Source organism: Hevea brasiliensis, chromosome 12 (assembly GCF_030052815.1).
Source record: "Hevea brasiliensis isolate MT/VB/25A 57/8 chromosome 12, ASM3005281v1, whole genome shotgun sequence".
In the NCBI taxonomy this organism is placed as follows: Eukaryota; Viridiplantae; Streptophyta; class Magnoliopsida; order Malpighiales; family Euphorbiaceae; genus Hevea; species Hevea brasiliensis.
The window spans coordinates 19,019,192-19,043,420 of NC_079504.1; the positions used below are offsets into that span (position 1 = coordinate 19,019,192).

General features: G+C 37.3%; 1 non-coding gene across 1 annotated transcript; it reads left to right on the forward strand.

The window, feature by feature from the left end:
- The first annotated feature begins 15,589 nt into the window (after positions 1-15,589).
- On the forward strand, positions 15,590-15,695 carry LOC131171480 (small nucleolar RNA R71). The gene has a single exon (XR_009142140.1). It is a non-coding gene; the product is annotated as a small nucleolar RNA R71 (small nucleolar RNA).
- The last annotated feature ends 8,534 nt before the right edge of the window (positions 15,696-24,229 follow it).

Sequence of the window (24,229 nt, forward strand, 5' to 3'; positions counted from 1 at the left end):
AAAAAAGAGGAAAAAGAAAAAGAGGCACAACATTGAATAAAGCGCTGCTTCTTCTAGTTAGTAGAAGGCACGTACCTCCAGAGAAGCATTAGCACCTCACAAATCAAAAAGGATATGTGTCATGACTCAATCTATGAGCTGGACCGACACTAAAATTTGGGCCAGCCTAAAGTTTTCGAGACCCGTAGTAAGCCAAACTATTTCTTAACCCAACTCTAAGGCCTATTTGGGCTCAATTTCAAGAATTCAACTGGACAAAATTCGACCATAAAATGGACCATTCAATGGGGAGTTTTTTTACTCGCCCGACTTGTAAACACAATATATAATAAATTGGGGAGCTCCGCTTACCCTCCACATAATCAAAATGTCATAACTCAAATGTGAGTTCAGCTCCCTCAACCAATCCCATCGTGCATATAATTAATAATTTTTACAGATCCAACATAACATTTATAATATAGGCCCAAAATAAAAATAAGTGCTTCTAACACATGCGAAGTCTAAAATTTAACTCAATTGTACAAAATATATTAAATACTATTAATGGACCTGCGAAAAAGAAGAGCATATTAGCCACAATAAATAATCCTCCTGTAGCCTAAAAAAATAGATGAACAGGAGTGAGCGTTCGACTCAGAGAGTAAAATACCAATTTTAATCAAAATCTCTATAACTATCTAAAACTAATGCGCCATGTGGAGTGAAATGCAGCATCGTCATAATTTTCATATCATAACAGCAAAAATGCAATTTGGAGCACTCACACACCCAACACTGTCAAGCAATACATATATGGGAGCTGATCCCCTATACAGCCCTCTTAATCCAACCTCTGCCAGCGAGTGTCTCTTAAGCCGGACTTTCGCTTAATAAACCAAATGTGGGGTCCCAGCGAGTGTCTCTCAAGCCGTGTCTACCCGAAGGATCGGGTCCCAGCGAGTGTCTCTCAAGCCGTGTCTACCCGTCCTATCCATATTCAATACCATACCACACGCATGCCATGCACACACACTGCTCCAAATTATCACAAAAAACATCCATGGCACTTCAACAATTATGAATGCAATATAAAACGTACCTAGTGTTTAACTACATAGATACATATTTATAAGTGATGCTTGGGCATGCTTGAACATATAATAATATCGAAATTACAATTAAAATTAATATTTTACTCACAAACTTAAACCAAGGTCACTGCGGCAGTTGGGCGGAAGAGGAAGGCTGTCCCGACTCACCTGACAAATTTCATTGCAATTATTTAATATATTGACTCGATACAAGCTTGGAAAAGACCAAAGACACCATAGGTCGTGCCGAAAATCTGGCAGAGTTTTCCCCATACTTAGGACCTACCCAACCTCCAAAATGGTTCAAAATGCACTTATATATTTACAAGCCACACATCCACAACTCAAGCACATCACATGTCCCCTCTTGGGCCCACCCAAATAGTCAACAATCACAGTTTGAAAAATTACAATCTAGTCCCTACAATTACCCCTTTTGCAAAAACTACCCAATTGAGTTCTAAAAATTCTAAAACTTTGTCATGCGATCCTTAGCAATATTATAGAGCTAACGCAAAAGGAATTATATTTTTCTAACCTACCACGAATATTTTATAGATTTTTAATCGAAATTAAGTATTAGATAATTAAGAAAAAGTAAAGTTCAGGTTTACCTATGCCGATTCCTACAACTGGAATGCATCCAGAACGTCTGAAAATGGTGGGATAGCCTATAATCTTGACCCGGTTCTGAAATGGTTCCAGCAGCTTATCTGCTCGGCCCAAAATTGCAGATCTAGGCGACGATCGAATTTCCACGAAATGAAAGTACCTACGCGAAGTCCACAATACCAGGGTTAGAATAAAAAATATATATATATAAAATAATTATTTAAAAATTAGGGATGTTACATTCTTTCCCCCTTATAGAAAATTCGTCCTCGAATTTTACACAAGGCAGAACAATGACACATAGTTGCATATCAAACTTATGAGTACTTACTGCGCATATCTCGCTCTAACTTCCAAGTGCATTCCTCCATAGATTAACTCCTCCACTGGACTAACCATAGGGATTTTTCTTGACCAAAGTTGTCTCATCTGATAGTCTACTATGGCTACTAGTTGCTCCTCAAAGATCAAATTCTCATTTAACTCTACTGTGTCCGGTCGCAGCATATGAGAAGGATCGGGAACATACTTTCTAAGCATGAAAATGTGGAATACTGGGTGGACATGAGAAAGTTTTGGTGGCAACTCTAACTGATAGGCAACTGCTTCCACTCTGTTCATGATCTTAAAAGGTCCTATGTAACCGAGTGCTAATTTGCCTTTTCTTTCCAAATCTCATAACCCTTTTTATAGGAGAAACCTTCAAGAACACGATTATCCATTGCAAATTTTACATCTTTTTGCCTTGGATCTGCATGGATGGTTAAAAATTTTTATGTCTATCTGCCCCTGTCGTAGTATGCCAGCTACCATCCTCCTTCTGAGTCTAAACCATCACATCTGACTACTCGTTTACCCCTCTTTTTTTTTTGTCATATCTAGTACTCATTATAACTCCACTACTCTCGACTTGATATCTGATAACTTTAATCAACTTTGGCACTTACCTCACTTTTATTACACCCTAACGTGTCTCTTGGGGACTTCAGTCCTCACTCATTTGTTTCAATAATCTCTGTTCCCCAAAAACATGACTTATGTTCCTTACCCTATAGTATCCTATGAAATGCTTTCTTGTAGCACCTATCATATACATCTCGTTCGAAACCTTTACTTGTCCTATGACCTCAATGGTCAATACTTATAAATCTTCTCATCCCCCATGATACTTTGAATTTCCAATCTCCTTGTGTCATTACTAAGGTCCTTAGACCAACTTCTGTCTATCTTATGCAACTAGTCATGAAGTGTTCCATCGAAATGCCAAGTCTACCTACACCATCTAGGCTTCTTCTGCACTCTGATATGGCATCCTGTAGCACTAACCTTTGCTCCCCTTTATTACCAATCTCTGTGGTGTAAAGATGTGACTCATATTGTCTGTTTTACATTGACTCATGAAACACCCTTCTGAAACAACTACTTTTGCATGCACCTTACCCAAGATTATTGCTAATTCCATGATACTGCAAGCTTCTAACTTATTTTGTGTCATCAAAGAGTTCCTTGTAACTATTCCTACCCATCTTAGGTAATTAGTTATGTAGAGTTTCACCCACTCAACACTACTTATCATAGCCCACTCATTTCCTAAAAAAAAAGAGTTCTTTGACTTTTGCTTGAAACTTCTTACTATCTGACATGCTTTCAGACACATTAGTACTTAAATCGAGGCTCCATTATTCGTTTAATCTATCATCTCACCATAACTTGTTTTAAACATCTCTTAATGTGTCTCTAGCATACTTGTTCCTTCTTATTCTCATCATTGTAGCCAACTTTACCGAGCTTTTCTCCTATCCTTTAGATCTTATCAACTTCCTTTTCCTATTTCTGCTATTATTGATATCTTTTCAACCTATTGTACTTATTCTTTAACCTTTGTCCTCTCTTACCCTTATACCTTTTCCTCCAAGAATGTCCATTCCATGATCAACTTTAATCTACTTTTTATTTCTTAGTCCTATCTCGATTACTAGTTCCATCACTTCCGGAATTCTAACATTACGATTGGCTCTAACTAGCATATCTTTCACATTATGTAACACCTGTGATTAACCATAGAAAATTCTTCTTGTATCTTCTTTTTCAACTTGACTATCAGAAGTTGTCATTCCCTACCACCCTTTATAGGAAATTGCTCATCATAGTTAGATAGGAGCCCTCGAAACTATAAGTTCCACCCGAACTAACATAACTATGGGAAATGTGTGCTATGCCATAATTCCAGACAAGATACTTCACATGTCCATTCTCCTTAATATAACCACATATACTGCCCACAATTCTTCAAACTTCAGCCTCAAATTTACCCATCAACAATAATTTCATTCACTGCAACTTATCCATAAATAGTACTTTGATGGGACTAAATCCGCAAGTATACGGGTCGTCTCAAGTAATAAAGTGATGAATCAAGTATCGTTCCCACGAGGATTTGCTGTTTGATTACCAAACTATGAATGAAGCGATTATTTGGGCTAATGATTAATGAATAAATGGTAAATGTAAATGAGCAAGGTAAATTGATTAATCTAATTGAAATGGGTAAAGAGCAAACAAATAAATTCTAATTCTAGTTCGCAATTAAACTAAAATTAGCAATGGGTAATTTAAATGAAAGTCTAATTATGGTAAAAGTGATTCCAGAGTTGGGGGTTTATGCATAAATTAATTGGGATTTGTCTTGGGCATTCCAATTTTTAGGGAAAAATAGAGTTGAAGGAAATTGATTCTAAATCCCTTTGATATCTTTTTCAAGCAAATCAAAGTGTATTCTAAAATAACCAAACCTACTTTCGTATGTATTTGATTACTTTAAAACCCATTAAGTTTTGTAACCAATAATTAATTCCTCTTAAAGTCCTAGTTTATTTCTAAATCTAGGTGATTTTAAGTTCCAATCCATGATTACCCATCAATGACTTTCACCTTTCGGTCCTTCAATCAAAGATTAACACAATACCCAATGGGTACCAATATTAGGCAAGTAAATTAAGCACACAAGGAAGGAATCAAAACTCATATTCATATCATTTAAGGAAATACCAGTCAAATCCACAAATTAATCTAAAACATATTTCCCAACTCTGAAATCTAAAGAAATTACTCACTCATGATGGTATTTACAAGAAATATAGATGGAAGAATATAGAAAAACATGATAAAAGGACTGAAATAGGAAAACTCAGGTGGAAGAACCAAGGTCTCTGGTTTCTGGAGCTCCAAACTCGTCTGTGACTCCTCTTCCTAGAGAGAATGGCCCTCCTCTCTCTTTCTATTAAATTTTCTTTTCTTTTTTTTTTCCTTCCCCTTCCTCTTATGGCAAAAATAAGGAAATGATGAATTTATATGATCCCTAAAAGTTGCCCTAAAAGTAAATAAAAGACAAGGAGTGGATAGGAAATGAGGTGTAAAATTATCCAAGTCAGCAGAACTATTCACGTTAGGCATTCTCGCAGGGTTAGAACCGTAAGCGACTTCTTAGCAAATTTTAGCCTCTGGTGCTTTATGCCTTAAGGTTAAGTAGACCCTCTCAGAAATCTCGGCGGACTTAGAGTAAAATAGACTTTTACTGCTCATACTTAACTTGTCTTTGCACCTTAAGCACTTGCGCTTTACCCTAAGAATGACTTTAAGCATAGTATCAAGAAAATTTCGGCTAACTTGCTCTTTCAAAGCTTGATATCTTCAACTTTCCTCCATGCTTAAAGAACTTCAAATCTCTTCAAATTATTTCCTATTGCACTCATTGATCTTTGATTTGCTACAAAATCCTATCAAAAACAACAAAATTACGAAAATCAAATATAAAGTATCTAAAATTAACAAATAAGATAAAAAAAAGCTAAAAACATAAAATATACTAAAATATAAGGGCAAAATGGATGCAAAACTACCCTAAAATGGCTATATGAAATGAGTGTAACAAATTCCCCCAAACTCAAACCTTTGCTTGTCCTCAAGCAAATAAAAATAATTAATGCAATTTGGGGTACCTTACCTTAAATTTATGAAAATTACTTATCCAAACTCTCAAGCTTACCTTTGGCCACCAACAAACCATATACCCACTTTCAAGATGCAAAGAATTCAATCCTTATCAAAGTTATCACCGCTTAGCCTTGGGTCAATTATCCATATCATCAAGCCCCAAACCAATCAATCACAAAGAATAATCATACCCAAATAGACTATAGGGTAATCCATAAACTAAAGTGTCTCAAATAATGATGGAAGTAAATGAATGGATTAATGATATCCCAATCCCATAGGCAATTCTCCTATTCCAATCTCCACTAATGTAGCAAAACACCATCAAAAGATCAAAAGGACTTTCAAGGGTTGTAATGGGGCTAAGGGGGTGATAATGTGGCTAACAAGAAAAGGATAAAGGTAACAAAATATGAGAATAATCAAATTATTAAAAGATCAAGATACACAAATTTTTTTTTTTTTTTTAAATCAATTGGGAGAAGGAGTTTTACAACTTTTCACTAATGCTAGCATATAATTTTGAAGCTTTTAGAGGGACTACATAAATAACATTGACTTTGAATTATAATTGTCCCTTTCAATTCACCCCCAAACTCATTTCTTTGTGTACTTGGGTTGTGAATTACTTTATATACCATAATTGAATTTGCTAGCTTTCTTTCTTTTTTTTTTTTTTTATTTATTTATATATATCTATCACTCAAAGAATTATTCTCATGGAGGGTAGGTAAGTGTTTGGGTTTATGGCTAGGTATTAATGTGGGTTCCAAAGAAATAAGAGGGATAAATGTAGGCTCAAATTGGTTTCAAAGGAAATTTTGAAGTGAGGTTGGCTAAGGCTAAAATATGGATTTAAAATTCAAAGAATGCCTAGATCATTTCTTTTTCAAGTGTATGCTATGATTTTGCCTTGAAAGGTTTAGAAAGATTGTTCTAGGATTGGTGAGACATCAATTAGCTACTTCTCACCCTAGAGTTTTCTCTAAGCACTCAAAGTCAATGCAATTGATTGGGTGGCCCTTGGCTAAGAAGATATAAACTAAAGCAAGAATCTAATAACTTTGCACCTATCTAGAACTTTCAATCCATCAAACCCTTCTAAAAGTAAGCTCAATTGCTCTTCAAAGCAATTCTCAATCCTCTAGGGACAAGGTAAAATTTTATTTTTATGATATGCATGATCCTAAAATGAATGCATAAATCAAATTAAAACTAAGTGTAATCTATATGAAAACTATATGCAAATGTATGTGTATAAGTATAGACATGTGTGTGGTATATGTATAAGTGTATGGATTATCTATATATGGATGAATGAAATGCAATAAATGAATGAATGAAAATTTTAAAGAAATTTTTTTTAAAAAATTTTGCAAAAATTTTGCCCTCACCCCCAAACTCAAATGAAACATTGTCCTCAATGTTTAAAATCAATGCAAAGGTGGGCAAAATTGTGTGAACTAATCACTTAATGAAATATATACAATTGGGGATTAAATCAATATAAGCTCAAGAATTCCAAAATTTGCTCAAAATGATATTAACAATGAAGCTTTAGAGAGAAAAATGTGAAAAAGTATCCCAAATGTATGAATTTACACTGCTTAAGATGTTGCTTAACCTGTTGCGTAGGGTAAAGCGAAAGCATAAGCATTGGCAACATACCATAAGCATAAATAGTAAAAGGGTAAGCTGTTACCTCCAAATGATGTGAAACAGATGCGGCTCAAAGAAAATTGTGCAACTCATCAATGTCAACAAAATTAGGATTGAAGAAAAGATAAAGTGCAAAAATAATGTGCAAGAAAATGGAAAAGTGTAAAGAAATAAAATCTAATAGTTAAATCAAAAATTAAACCAAAAAGCATTCACAGAGTATCTATGTCCATAGCAGAAAATAAAATAGAATAAAGTAAAATAAAGTAAACTAAAGGAAAGAAGTGCAAGTATAATCATAAAAACTAATTACCAAAGTATTACAAGTAGTACCAAAGTCCGAAAATTAAAATAAACAGATTACAAAATAAACTTAGAACAGAAATTAAAAAGCTAACTCTTGATCAAGCTCTGTGTCAAGGCTTTGTTCTTTGCATCGAGTGCCGGAGTTCTGCAGTAGGTTCATTGTGATCCGAAGCTTCAGAAGCAGTTTCCAAATTTTCTGTGAGGTCTTTCATTTCTTGAAACATGGCTTGGCCCCAATGATATAAGTTGTTGTAGGATTGGGCCAGTTTGTTGTAAAGCTCCAACATTTGAAATTGATGTTGCTTGCTTTCTTTTAAGAGATAAAAATCTCTTTTAAGTTTCTTTTCTAGCTTCTTCTTTTGGTTAACTTTGCTTCTTGACCCATGGTTTCAATTTTGATTTCTAAGTTCTTCAAGGTAGCAAGAATTTATGTGTTGTCAGGTGAGGGAACAGATGGTTGGACAGTGAAACTTGTTATTCTGGATTCCAAGGATCTTAAGATGGATAAAATGTCTGCTGAAAGCGTGGGGTAGTGGTTGGTTGTGGTTACTGTGGTGTAAAGGTAGTGGGGTGCAGTAGTACCGGTGGTATCGGGATCTTTCTTTGTAGCAGTATAGGTATGGTCTATTTTCTCACAAACATCCATATGCAAGAACATTGTCTTTGTCTATATATGATTCCCAGTAGCGGCAATTTATATAGACTAGCATCAAAGCTAAATGAGTTTGCTATAGCAGTTATATACCCCCCAAAAACTATACTACCTTTAGTATGCTTTGTGACAATTTGGTGCCAATGAGTGGCTATGAAATGGGCTGTGCTTACTTGTTTTCTCTCCTTCATGCACCACAAGAGAAACAAGTCACCAGCACCCACAATACTGTTACTGTGTCCCCTTCCTAAAACAGTGTAAGAAATGAACCTATGGAGGTATTTCAATACATGATCAACTATCCTAGAGGCTTTTGCAGTCCTCTGTCTATAATAACCCCCAAAAGGTGCAATATCCTTCCAGAATTGAACAGGGTCATAAACAGTTTCTTTGCCACTCAATGTTTTTATACCCCGAATCCTGAAAACCAAAAATTGCATTCATAGCAGCCATGTCTAACTCCCTATCAATTCCAGCACATCGAAAATATATCATATCTTTATGTTCAGGCACTGTTGGTTTGAAACTCAGCCTTAAGGAACTCAAAAATTCCAGGGTTAAATCCTTGTACACTGGTTCCCTAATTTTAGCAAAATCAGTCCAGCTAACAGCATTCAAATAGGCAAATACAGAGTCATAAATGCCTAATTCTTTCAAAATCTGCTCATCCATATACTTGTTTGCCAAAATAGTTTTAGAAACTAATTTCTCATAGGCCTTTTTCATATCCATATCCCTAAAAGCCCAAGGTAATGGAGAAATTACCTCCTCGATATTATCTGCAGATGATGCAGGTGCTGGAGAGTGTAAGGGAGACTGAGTTACTGGTGTTTGGACCCATTGGTCTTTGGGGTTTGCGAGAAGACACAGTCCTTTTGCTAAGCGGTTCGAGGGACGGCTGAGGTGGAGAGTTTAGGTCGAAAGGAACAGAGGGTACTCGTTTCCGTTTTCCGACAGGGGTTTCTTTGGGTCTACCTGCGGCCCTTTTTGTTTTGCCTTTTGTTTTTGTTTGGGTAGGCGCAGGTTCTGGGGAATGGGTGTCGAGAATTGGTGTTTCATTTTGCGGCTCGAATTACAGCGAGAGGGGAGTCGGCGGAATGAGAGGTGGTATTTGGCTTGGGGGTAGTGGTGGTGACTGAGGTGGTGGCGATTGTGGTAATGGTGTAGTTTGTGGTGGCGGTGACTGAGGTGGTGGCGGGCTGGGGCTGGGGTTAGGGTTTGTGGGCAATGAGGATGGAGTACCCATTTTAGATTTGACAGAATGTCGAAATCTACTAAGTTTGGGTTTGTGGGAAGACCACATTTTAGTTCTTACCATTTTAATGAAAGGAAAGAAACCGTTCGGCTTCCTGAAAAGATTGCCGGAAGAAATGGCGTGGGAAAAGAAGTCGACGAGGTTTATTGGGAGTGTGGGCGAGGCTTTTGGAAAATTTGGCGGACATCTTAGGCTATTTTAAATTGTGGGGCAGACTTGTTGTAAGATGGGCCATGCTTGGGGTTAAGCATAAGGTTCAGCAGAATTTGCTTAAGACTCTGCTTGACAAGCAATGTCATCAGCAAGTTTCGGCAGGTTTTGGGAAAAATTGTGATTTTGCTTGCCAAAAACAGTCCACAAGCTATGGAATTCTATCATGACCCCCAGCAATTTCCAAATACATACAAACACCATAAAATTGAGGGATTTAAGTTCATCATCTCTAAGCACTCATCAAACACAATATATTCATTTAGCTTATGCAAGCATTTTTCAATTTAGGCACCAATTGCGACTACCTTTTTGCACATTCAATGAAATGGTCTCCTTTCTAAACTTATACCAAAAGCATATTTTCAGCAGCATTTTAGACAAGTTCCAAACATTCAAGAATTGCAGAAAAGAGATAGAAATTGACCTTTTTAGCAGCATGAACAGTAGCATGAACAGTAGCAAAAATCTGCAGATTGCAAAAACTAGCAGCAATTCAAACAAAAACGTGTAAATTCCTAACAAACTACAAAATTATATATACACTAAAAGGTAAAACTTAACAAACACTATTTTTGCACTTCAATAAAGCTCTCATCAGTCCTAAATATCAAAATTGGTCCTCATTCAAGTTGCATTTCACAGAATTTACACAAAACACAAAAATCAAACATGTGCTATCAAGCGGATTGCAATATCAGTAATTTAGCACAAGTTTAAAGGTGTTACTGTTTACAAGCACTGGATAAAGTGCAGAATGTTGCTTATACTTGCTTCCCTTCAATTCTTTGTTTTTGCCACAAGTGTAAACTTGCCCCATCTTCATGAATGGCCTACAAAAGATAAACAAATGTCACTTTTGAGATTAATGAGGGTGAAAACTGAAAGTGAAATGAAATGGAAAATTAATGAACTATAAAAGGATACGCTTGGGTTGCCTCCCAAGAAGCGCTTGTTTAGGGTCTTAAGCTTGACCTTCCACTCCAATTCTAAGCATCATTGATTGGGGAACTAAGCCATGAAACCTCTACGACCCTTTGCATGGGTTCTCCAACAATATAATGCTTTAATCTCTGCCCATTAACTTTGAAAGTCCCTGAGGTTTCATTGCCTATCTCAACAGCTCCATAGGAGTATACCTTTATAACAGTGTAGGGTCCTGACCATCTTGACTTTAATTTTCCTGGAAATAACCTTAGCCTAGAGTTGTATAAAAGAACAACATCACCTTCCTGAAATTCTTTCCTCCTAATATGCTTATCATGCCATCTCTTAGTCCTTTCCTTGTAAAGCTTGGCATTTTCATAAGCATCCAGTCTAAGTTCCTCAAGTTCATTTAGTTGCAGCATTCTTTTTTCTCCTGCAGTTTTTAAGTCAAAGTTCAGTGTTCTTATGGCCCAATATGCTCTATGCTCCAACTCCAAAGGTAAATGACAAGCTTTCCCATAAACCAATCTAAATGGGGTAGTTCCAATAGGAGTTTTAAAAGCTGTTCTATAGGCCCAAAGAGCATCATCTAACTTTAGTGACCAATCTTTCCTTGAACTATTCACTGTTTTCTCAAGAATTCTTTTCAGCTCTCTATTGGAGATCTCCACTTGACCACTAGTTTGTGGATGGTAGGGTGTTGCAATCTTATGCTTCACTCCATATTTTTGCAATAATCTTTCAAATTGATGGTTGCAAAAATGAGAACCTCCATCACTTATAATGGCACGTGGAGTTCCAAATCTTGTAAAAATGAACTTTTTAAGGAATTTAATCACAACTCTTACATCATTAGTTGGAGATGGTATAGCTTCAACCCATTTGCTCACATAATCTACTCCAACTAAAATGTATTTGTGTCCCAAGGACGATGGAAAAGGTCCCATGAAATCAATGCCCCACACATCAAATAATTCCACTTCCAATATATTTTGGAGGGGCATTTCATCTCTCTTTGAGATATTACCCATCCTTTGACACCTATCACATGCATTTACAAACTTCCTCACATCCTTAAACATGTGTGGCCAAAAGAACCCTGCTTGAAGAACTTTTTCTGCAGTCTTTGTCGCACTCATGTGACCCCCATAAAGTGAAGAATGGCAATCTTTGATAACATTCCCTATCTCCTCATCAGCTAAACATCTTCTAATCAGCCCATCTCCACATCTCTTGAACAAAAATGGCTCCTCCCAATCATAATCCTTCACATCAAAAAGAAATTTCTTCTTTTGCTGCCATGTTAGATCAGGTGGAAGGATTCCACACACTAGATAGTTCACAAAATCTGCATACCAAGGGGTTGTTGCATTCATGATTACTATGATTGCTCATCGGAAAATAATCATATATTGGGGGCTCTTTTCCCTAATTGTCTCCTTGTTCTTGCCTCAATCTAGATAGATGATCCGCTACCACATTTTCTACTCCTTTCTTATCTTTAATTTCCAAGTCAAACTCTTGAAGGAGTAATACCCACCTTATCAATCTAGGTTTAGCCTCTTTTTTCTGAAGGAGATACTTGATAGCTGCATGATCCGTGTATACTATGACCTTAGACCCCACAAGATAGGACCTGAATTTGTCTACTGCAAATACTACTGCCAAAAACTCTTTCTCTGTAGTAGAGTAATTTATTTGAGCATCATCTAAGGTCCTACTTGCATAGTATATTGCATACACTTTCTTATCTTTCCTTTGTCCCAAAACAGCCCCAATGGCATAATCACTAGCATCGCACATTAACTCAAAAGGTAATGACCAATCGGGTGGCTGCATAATAGGAGCAGATATCAAAGCTTCCTTTATCCTGCAAAAAGCATTCATACAATTAGTATCAAAATTAAATTCCACTTCTTTACTCAATAAATTGGTAAGAGGTTTAGAAATCTTAGAGAAATCCTTGATGAATCTCCTGTAAAATCCAGCATGCCCCAAGAAACTCCTCACTCCCTTCACAGATGTTGGGGGTGGCATTTTCTCAATAATTTCTACCTTTGATTTATCCACCTCAATACCCCTGTTTGACACAAGATGTCCCAAAACAATTCCTTCTTGTACCATAAAATGGCACTTTTCCCAATTCAAAACTAAATTGAACTCTTCACATCTCTGCAAAACCTTAGACAAGTTAGATAAGCATTCATCAAAAGATTTACCATACACAGAAAAATCATCCATGAACACTTCCATAATACCCTCAATCATGTCAGAAAATATGGACATCATACATCGTTGAAATGTAGCAGGGGCATTACATAGTCCAAATGGCATCCTTCGGTATGCAAAGGTACCATAAGGACATGTGAAGGTAGTTTTATTCTGATCATCTGGGTGAATAAGGATCTGAAAGAACCCTGAATAGCCGTCCAAATAGCAAAAATAAGAATGGTGAGCTAGTCTCTCAAGCATTTGATCTATAAATGGTAATGGAAAATGGTCCTTTCTAGTTGCCTTATTCAATTTCCTATAGTCTATACACATTCTCCATCCGATTCTGATTCTTGTAGGTATTAGTTCATCATTTTCATTTTTTACCACTGTAATGCCCCCTTTCTTAGGTACAACATGAACTGGACTTACCCAATTGCTGTCAGAAACAGGGTAAATAATACCTGCATCAAGCAATTTTAAGATCTCCTTTTTCACAACCTCTTTCATATTTGGATTCAATCTCCTTTGTGATTCTCGAGAGGCTTTATGGTCATTTTCCAACAAAATTCTATGCATGCACACAGAAGGATGTATTCCTTTAATATCATCAATGGTATAACCAATTATCCTTCTATGCTTCCTAAGAACTCTCAATAATTTTCAACCTCACAATCAGTCAATTTAGCACTAACAATCACAGGATATGTAGATTTTTGGCCTAGAAAAGCATAACTGAGATTTGTTGGAAGAGGTTTCAACACTACCTTAGGTGCTTCACCTTTCTCAAGCTTTGATGATGAAGTTGTTTCTTGCTTCAAGTTCCCAATCTTTTCAATATCAGCCATAGGCAATGGTGGATTTCCTTCCAAAATTGTAGCATATTCTGCGCCTTCTTCAATCTCATCCCCTTTTTGATGTTATGAACCAAACAAGTTTCTAAGGGATCTTTAGGATGTTGCTTTTTAAGCACTTCTCTAACCTCTTCATCTATCACATCAACTCTCAAGCATGAGTTTGAATCATCTTTCTTTTTCATTGCTTGAAACAAATTAAATTCAACTTTCTCTTCCCCAACTTCTAATGTAAGCTTCCCATTTTTACATCAATCACGACTCAGTGAGCAAGGAAAGGTCTACCAAGAATAATAGGAATGTGTACATCCTCCTCCATCTCCAATACCACAAAATCCTTTGGTATGAAAAATTTCCCAACTTTTGAGGAACATTCTCAACTACTCCAATTGGAAATTTAATAGACCTATCTGCTAACTGTAGTGATATGGTAGTAGGCTTCATTTCTCCAATCTTCACTTTCTCATAGATAGACAATGGCATCAGACTAACACTGGCTCCCAGATCACATAAAGCCTTATCTATACTGATATCCCCAATGTGACATGGTATGGAGAAACTTCCAGGATCCTTCAGTTTGGGTGGAAGCTTATTTTGCAAAATAGCACTGCTTTCCTCCGTGAGAGCTACAGTCTCAAATTCCTCCAATTTCTTCTTGTTAGATAAAATCTCCTTCAAAAATTTGGCATATGAAGGCATTTGTGCTAAAGCATCAGTGAAAGGAATAGTCACATGCAAAGACTTCAATACCTCCAAAAACTTCCCAAATTGTTTATCCAATTTTGCTTTCTGAAACCTTTGTGGGAATGGTAAAGGTGGCATATAGGCTTTAGGTGCAACGTATTTGGGCTCTTCTTCTTTGCTCTCCCCCTCCTTACTTCCTTTTTCTTCCACTGAATTTTCTTTCTCAGCTTCAATTCTAACTTCAGCTTCAGTTTGTTCATCTCCTTCTCTGCTTTTCTTTTCTTCAACTTTCTCTTCAATCTTTTTATCTCCATCTTTCAATATCTTTCCACTTCTCAATGTAATAGCCTTGCAATGCTCCCTTGAATTTTCTGGTTGGCTAGGAAGTTTCCCAAATGCTTTATTACTTGAAGAGTTAGCTTGTTGAGCTATCTGATTCTCTAACATCTTGTTGTGTGTTGCCATTTGATCCACTTTAGATGCTAATTGAGAAATCATTTCTTGTTGACTTTGATGGCTCACAAGTAGAGTTTCAATCATAGATTCCAATCTAGCTGTCTTGTCTAGTTGTGCTTGTTGTGGTAGAGGTGGAGCAGGTGCATTTTGAGGTTTAGAAATTCCAGGAGGGGGGCCTCTATTCTGCTGAAAATTCTGATTTTGCCCTTGTCTACCTCCCAATGAGAAATTGGGGTGGTTTCTCCATGCTGGATCATAAGTTGCAGAAAATGGGTTACCACCTGGTCTTTGATTCTAGTTCCCCACATAATCCACTTGCTCACTTGAAAAATCTTGATTAAGTGCAGAAAAATCTGCTGCACAATTGACATTTGCACTCCAACTTCTACTCTTGAATTACTAGAACCTCCTATTTGAAGAATCTACTTTCATGCTTAGCTTGTCCATTTTCCTTGTCAAAGCATCAAACTTAGCATTAATCATATTCATGGCATCAAGCTCAAACATACCAGCTGGTTTCTTGATCTCATTCCTCTCACAACTCCATTGGTAGTTGTTATAAGCAATTTTATCCAGAGCAGAAAAAGCTTCATCTTCAGATTTCTCCATAAGGTCACCTCCAGAAGATGCATCAATCGTACTTCTAATGGCTGGTGAAACTCCATTGTAAAAGTGTTGAACAAGCATCCACTTAGGAATCCCATGATGTGGACATCTCCTTTGCAAATCCTTGTACCTTTCCCATGCTTCATACAAGCTCTCATCATCTCTAGGTTTGAAAGAAGTCACTCATTTCTCACCATTTGTCTTGCTTGGTGGAAAATATTGAGCTAAAAATGCTTGAGAAAGTTCATCCCATGTTGTGATAGAACCGGTGGAAAGAATGTAACCACTCTCTAGCTCGGTCCTTGGAGAAAAAGGAAATAATCTGAGTCGAATTGCATCATCAGAAACTCCATTTATCTTCAACATATCGCTGATCTCAAGAAAGTGTGCTAGATGCACATTTGGACTTTCACTTGGATTTCCTCCAAATTGTGCTTATTGTACCATTTGGCGAGTGCGAGCTTGATTCAAAATTATTAGCTTCTACTCTTGGTCTTGTAATACTTGGCATGAAATCTCCAATGTTAGGATAGGCATGATCTTTCACAGAGCGGTTGTTATTGTTGTTGTTGGCCATTTCTTCTTGTAATTCCTCTTGCTCTTGTGCTCTTTCTTGTTGTTGTTGAGCTTTAATTTCAGCTTTTCTCCTCTTAGATTCTGCTCTTAAAGCTTTTGCTGTCTTCTCTATTTCTGGGTCAAAGAATAAATTGATTTCTTCACTTTTTGTCCTTCTCATAAAATAAAGCACCTGAAAAACAAAAATAAACAAATTCTCAAAGTAAAATGGTAAAAAGAAAATAAAATAAAATGCCCAAATTAACCAAACAAACAATCGTTTAATATCAAACAAAAATCAAATCCCCGGCAACGGCGCCAAAAACTTGATGTGACTAAATCCGCAAGTATACGGGTCGTCTCAAGTAATAAAGTGATGAATCAAGTATCGTTCCCACGAGGATTTGCTGTTTGATTACCAAACTATGAATGAAGCGATTATTTGGGCTAATGATTAATGAATAAATGGTAAATGTAAATGAGCAAGGTAAATTGATTAATCTAATTGAAATGGGTAAAGAGCAAACAAATAAATTCTAATTCTAGTTCGCAATTAAACTAAAATTAGCAATGGGTAATTTAAATGAAAGTCTAATTATGGTAAAAGTGATTCCAGAGTTGGGGGTTTATGCATAAATTAATTGGGATTTGTCTTGGGCATTCCAATTTTTAGGGAAAAATAGAGTTGAAGGAAATTGATTCTAAATCCCTTTGATATCTTTTTCAAGCAAATCATAGTGTATTCTAAAATAACCAAACCTACTTTCGTATGTATTTGATTACTTTAAAACCCATTAAGTTTTGTAACCAATAATTAATTCCTCTTAAAGTCCTAGTTTATTTCTAAATCTAGGTGATTTTAAGTTCCAATCCATGATTACCCATCAATGACTTTCACCTTTCGGTCCTTCAATCAAAGATTAACACAATACCCAATGGGTACCAACATTAGGCAAGTAAATTAAGCACACAAGGAAGGAATCAAAACTCATATTCATATAAAATAAGGAAATACCCAGTCCAAATCCACAAATTAATCTAAAACATATTTCCCAACTCTGAAATCTAAAGAAATTACTCACTCATGATGGTATTTACAAGAAATATAGATGGAAGAATATAGAAAAACATGATAAAAGGACTGAAATAGGAAAACTCAGGTGGAAGAACCAAGGTCTCTAGTTTCTGGAGCTCCAAACTCGTGCAGCAGCTCCTCTTCCTAGAGAGAATGGCCCCTCCTCTCTCTCTTTCTATTAAATTTTCTTTTCTTTTTTTTTTCCTTCCCCTTCCTCTTATGGCAAAAATAAGGAAATGATGAATTTATATGGTCCCTAAAAGTTGCCCTAAAAGTAAATAAAAGACAAGGAGCGGATAGGAAATGAGGTGTAAAATTATCCAAGTCAGCAGCACTATTCACGTTCTGAGCATTCTGCTTAGGGTTCGGCTTAACCCTAAGCAGCTTCTTAGCAAATTTTAGCCTCTGGTCGCACTGTCTGCTTAAGGTTAAGCAGACCCTCAGCAAATCTCGGCAGACTTAGAGTAAAATAGACTTTTCTGCTCATACTTGACTTGTGCTGCACCTTAAGCACTGCCGCTTTACCCTAAGCATGACCTTAAGCAAAGTCTCAAGCAAATTTCGGCTAACTTGCTCTTTCAAAGCTTGATATCTTCAACTTTCCTCCATGCTTAAAGAACTTCAAATCTCTTCAAATTATTTCCTATTGCACTCATTGATCTTTGATTTGCTACAAAATCCTATCAAAAACAACAAAATTACGAAAATCAAATATAAAGTATCTAAAATTAACAAATAAGATAAAAAAAAAGCTAAAAACATAAAATATACTAAAATATAAGGGCAAAATGGATGCAAAACTACCCTAAAATGCCTATATGAAATGAGTGTAACATACTTCCTCCAGCTTATAGTTCAGAAGGGTTGCAAGCCCTGATAACTAACTCGATTCAACTCCTGTCACTACTCTGATCGTTCTTCCATACTTAACATTAGGTATACACTTACCATCATTCTCATATCAGGAGATTGTGTATGAATTGGTGCCTACCAAACTCTCAAATAACTAGGTCTCCTTGATTTAGTCTTTGTTCCTTATATAACCCTCTAGAACCAAAGGTACAAGCTAAACTTGAAGAGAAAGAAAAATATCCTTTTATAGTCAACTACACCTAATTGTCCATATAATAATGTTTAACCTATGTTTCTTAGTCTTTCTCTTCAAATTTCATCATCTCCTAGCATAATTGTGCTTTACCTATAAGGTATCATCTGCATGAATCCTTTACTGTACCATTATCCTTCCTAACATAATATTTTATAATTTATTAATTTTACTTATACTCGATCTATGATTCATACCTATCATCATTTATATTGTGCCTTTAACTTTTGCTGAATCTTGAAAGATTTTTCTCACTAATAGATTCTTTCAGCACTAATTCTACCCTTACCTATAGTCATTAATTTGATCTTTGAACTTTCTAGTGATTTATAACCACCTATACTTGTCGCTTTTCGTTCTACCCCTACTATTGTTTTGTTATTATTGCTTCACTGTAAAGTGATTCTGTTGATTACACTAAAGATGTTTGCCTGACATTCATAACGAACCTCTAACTACCTTCTCACTATCTCAAAAGTTAACCTAAAGCCTATGCGTCCTTATCTATCATTCTTTCCTCTCATCATACCTATTTGATCCATTAGATTGACTTTTATTCAATTTACTACTTACTAACTTCTTTTCTCTGCTTGATTAGATAGTTCATAATACCATTGCACACCTCCTAGCTTTTGCTCATTATTATTGTATTCCTCGCCTAATCTGCTTGATATTGTTAATAAGTTAAAGAAATCTTACCCCATTGCTATCCACTTCACTTTAGGAATAGGGAATAGATAAAGTATGATCCAATCATGCAACTCCAAGCTCTATCTTCTAGCCTCTGTCACTATCTCAATTACATCATGCTATGAGTATCACATTACTAGATTCTATACCTCCATCACTATTCTCACTAATATGGTCCCATTTTGGGTTCTCCATCCTTGTCATTCACCTTGCCAATAATAACACTTAGCCTACCCTATATCTTAACTTTGTTCCTTTTTTTTTTCTCTGTGCCCTTCAGGTTGTCCTTTCATTTATTTCTTTTATCTTACCTAAAATAGAACTTGACTATTCTATCCCTGGTTCCATTCTTCTTCCTAACATGATAGCTGTACTTGCTAACTATATCTTTCAGAGTCTCTACCGCGTTATCACATATCTGTGCTACTCAGATTTGGTCCTTCGACCACTCTAGCTAGTACTTCCACTGGCATTTAGATTATATTGCATCTGCAATCAATTGTCCAAACTTTCATTCTGCACTTTCTCTATCCATTGGCCTTCTGTGATTTATCTTCGCTAATTTATTACTCTTAACACTATTATAATTAGATTATACTATTGTTTTCAACAATATGAAGTTAGAAAGGAACTCAGGAAATTGCAGTCATACTTTTATTGTATGATCTTTATTCTTATCCTTTAGCTTACATAATACCCTTACTACCTCGAGAACTGATTCTGTAGTAATTTTATTTATTTGTTATTATTATTATTATTATTATTATTTTTCTATGTTTACTCTATTAGCCAAAATTTAAGATACCAGGCACCCAAACTCGTCATCCAATTCAAAGGATTTACATCCATCACGATCTAATTATATATGATTCCTATAATGGAACTTGTATCCTCTCCAGGATACCTGAGCCAACTACTCTCTACCACACTCTACAGTCCCATCTGGGTCACTATTTTGTTCGTAAACCCCTATCCCTCTTGAAAGAATAAGACCACTTTACATCATAATTGACTGCGAAAAAGGTACTACATCTTCCACCTTGCCACAACCATGTCAGGCTATCTATTCTCTTATCATACTACAAACCCCTTAAAGCGTCGTTTCACAGGCTATAAACATCATCCATAGTATCCTGTCTCCCTTAGGGGAGAAAAATCGTACCCTGCACCCTGCTGCTACACAAGAAAGATACTATTTTTCACTAAACTTTAGGCAAAAGGCCCATTACAATGCCAAAACTCTCTAAGACCCCATATCAAAGACCAAGTGGCCTCACCCTATAGGTGTTACCTTTAATTTATGACTATATTGAAACCTCTAGTCTTTTAGCAATTCCTGATGTAACAGTAGCTCATGCTAGGGTAACTGAGTCACTAACTCTAGCTACCTTGCAACTGTGACCCTTCAATATTCTAGCTATAGGGTTTTAAATCTCCACCTAGGATTTTCAAACTCTTTTGCAGTAACAAAACCCTATTCTGGCATAACTGTAGCAAAACAAAGACTGCCTGCAAACATCCTCATCATGAGCACTACAGGGAAGTACGCAGCTCTACACAATAATCCCATGTCGGTACAGTAATCTGCAGCTTACAATACTGTCGACACCATATTTTGACCGATCCCCAAAATCAATAAAACTTTGAAACCGATCCTCGGTACTAAGTCACCTTTTGACAGCCAACCACATTTCCGATCCCTCTTTGATAGGCAACCATATTTCCTAACTCTCCTTGAAAGGAATTGAATCAGTGCTAAGTCCTAACATTCGTTAAAGCCCTGCCGATCTCTCAAATCATTTACCGATCTCTCAAACCCGCTGCCGAATTTCCGGACCTGTCGGGTATATCCCTGATCTCTGTTGACAAATGAAGTGAACTAGCATTAGATCTTTTCTTACCAGTTTTATTGCCGCTCTCTCAGAAGATTAAGAGCTAAGGTTTTGGTTCGGTTTAACAAGAGTTCCGATCTTAAGTTTTCAAGTTAAATTTTCAGTTTTAATCAAGTCCCATTCAGCAGTTCTTCCCCGCCGATATCATGCTTATGGTGTTTTCCGATCTCTTATACTTAGATTAATAATTGCATTTAGTTTTTGTCTTGCTGTGCTCATACAATCAAATACTCATTCCGATCACAACCGTTCATTGAACAAAGAGACATTCCATTTCATTTCATAATTTGTACAAACTATTCAACTGGAGGATCACCCCCAGCTTGGTTTACATTTGGCTCACTCTCTCTCTCACCCTCGGCTTCCTCCTCACTGTCCTCATCGTCGCCCTCAGGAGCTAGGTCGGCCATCCAAGAGAAGTCCTCTTCAGGGTAGCGCTTCTGGAGTTCAGCCAAGAGGTCCTTGTGAGCATTCACATAGGCTCCGGCTACTCTCGCCACCATCTCTTCATCTCTCTCCTTCAGCTCCTTATCTTTCTCCTTAAGCTCCTCATCCTTCGCCTTGAGCTCCTCTATAAGTTGAGCGACCTGAGCGGCTTCGTTGGCATGAAGCGCCCGGACTTCCTCAAGAGCACGATCCCTTTCAGCCAAAATATTATTCTGTTCGGCCAGCCTGTCTTCGTGGAACTTCGCCCGTCCCTCAACTTGAGATACATAATCCCGGGCGGATGAGAGTTGGGATCGGAGGGAAGCCAGCTCCTGATTCTTCTTCCCGATCTCCTTACCCAGACGCTGAATCCTTTCCCGAACCATGGTCTGGTTCACCAGACACTCCACGTTCAGGCTCATGGATCGAGTCAAGATGTCATCGAGACCATTCTGGGATAGCCTGTCCCGATCCTCCTGAAAGAAGATGGTAGACCCCAGGACTTTGGCAAAATCGGGGTTCTCCCTAACAGTCCGGTTGTTCTTCAAGGAGTCGATCAGTATCTGAGCGCCACGAGAAGAGGTCCTCCCAGAAGATTGAGAGGGCTCCCTTTCCGTACTAGGAACAACGGAAAGAGTCGGAGGCTGCTCTTCCGATCTAGGAGGAGATCGGACAACCGATGGTCGCGGTCCGAAGGTTGAGGCAGGTCTCTTTGTATCTCCCCAGGTTCGTGACCGGGTGTTTGAAGTCGTTCCGAACGCTTCATCTCCTTTATCCTCCGGGAGATCTCTTTGTCCTTCTTCCGCTTTCGAGAACCCTCACCACCCGCCATACCTGCACAAAGAAAAGGTGGGAGACCAGCATGAAAGGTCGGAAAGAACATGTAAAAGAGATCAGAAAGAGGAGGGATCGGTAGGCAAAAAGAATAAGACAAATCCCAATAACCGTCGTCAGAATCAGAGCCGAGGTAGTTAAAGCGTTGCAGACGAAATCTCCACCGCACGCCTAAGAATCGCCCACAATGCTGACAGGTGCCAGGGTATGTCATGACAGTCCTGTACATCCCAATCTCCACCATTGATCCCACTTGTAAGGATGAATCTGGAACCCTTGGATCAAAAGAGAAGACGACAATACCAGCGTTTTTCGCTCTTAGCCATCAGATCGTTCCGGACAAGGAAATTTGGAACCGTCAGATTGAAGGAAGAAAAAGACAAATATTCTGAAGAGTGATCTCAACCATTCATCTCGATTCTCTTTAATTCCTGAACGTCCGATCTTGTCCTTCAAAATCCTGACCCTCCATCTCCCTCAAATAAATCCTGACCCTTCACGGGGAGCACCCGATTCCTATAAATACCTGCATGAAAAACTGTTCAAGGGACGAACGAAAAAAAACAAAGAAAGGCTGTTATTATAGCGGAAGAACTCTGAAAATTTCATTCAGTTTGTTATTCTGCTACTCTGGAGTGTGGATTGAAAAGACTTTTGAAACTAGTTTTCTGAAGTGTTTCTTGAAAAGGATTCTGAATACTGGAACTCTACATTTCCAGTTTGTTCATCATCTGGTCACACCTTCACTTTCAACTCTTCATCATCTCTATTTTCGTCCCTTCTGTTTAAGCTTAACTTCATCTCACTCAGTAGTTATCTCAACCTGATCGCATCTTAGCTAAGCTTCCCCAGTTCACGGTGAACATCAACTCTCAGGCTAATCAGTCCACTGCCTTATCTCTATTGGCCACCCCATAATTATTCCTACAAATTCAGCTCCTCCCAGGTAAGAGCTCATGTTACTGTTTTATTAAGTGTTTACGTTTACTTTTCGTAGTTTCTCTGTTCTTCCTACGTATGTGATTTTTCTCCAAGTTCATTTTGTGCAAAGAGACCCAAAAGAATGTTACTCTCGAGTTATCTCTTTAGTGATTAGTCCGTCATTTTATTAATCTTCGTCATTTCTGAATGCAAGCTTTTCGGGTTCCCAGTAGTGTGCAAATGGTTAGGTAAGACGTAGGTAAATACAACCCAAAGATCTCTTTTAAAAGGGGGAATCTGAACAACACGTCAAGAAATAGCCGAACTATTAGGATGACGTAAATGGTAGATGCAGCAAAGAGGCCGTAAAGTGGAATCAAACCAAAGTAAATGAGACAGGATAAACCGGTCATTAATAGGTATTGGAAAAATGACCACATGGAAGGTCGATAAATCAGGTCTAGTTCTCCTTATTTAGTCAAAAGGTATCTGGAAGCCTTATCCCTTGTATCTTCAAGCGTCAGAATCTTTAGTTTTAGGCTCTTATGGCATGTAGCTGAAATTAAGATTCGGGAGGTCGGAAGAGTCCCTTTCAGGCTCCTGTTATTTAAAAGAGATCGGAGGAGAGTTCTTATCCGATCTCAATTCAAAATTTTAATAACTATTTAAAAGAGATCGGAGGAGAGTTCTTATCCGATCTCAATTCAAAATTTTAAAAGAGATCGGAGGAGAGTTCTTATCCGATCTCAACTCAAAATTTTAATAACTATTTAAAAGAGATCGGAGGAGAGTTCTTATCCGATCTCAACTCAAAATTTTAATAACTATTCAAAAGGAGATCGGAGGAGAGTTCTTATCCGGTCTCCATTCAAAATTTTAATAAGTATTTAAGGGAGATCGGAGGAGGGTTCTTATCCGATCCCCACACCAAAATTTAACCTGTATACAAAATAATCCCAAAACCAAAAACGATTCGTGACGTCAATTCACTAAGGTTGTCTCATTTACTTATGTATCTGGGTAATCCGAATTTAGTGAAAGATCAAATATTCCTTTTATCGTAAGGATTAACATTCCCATTCAAGCCCTCCTAACTAATTTATAAAGAACGCAAAATTAAATTTACTCACCCTTATTAAGGGACGAGGTGGGGTGCCTAACACCTTCCCCACCCGTTTACGGACCCCGAACCTAGAATCTCTGCCTTGAAGTGGTTTCATTTTTAAATTTAAC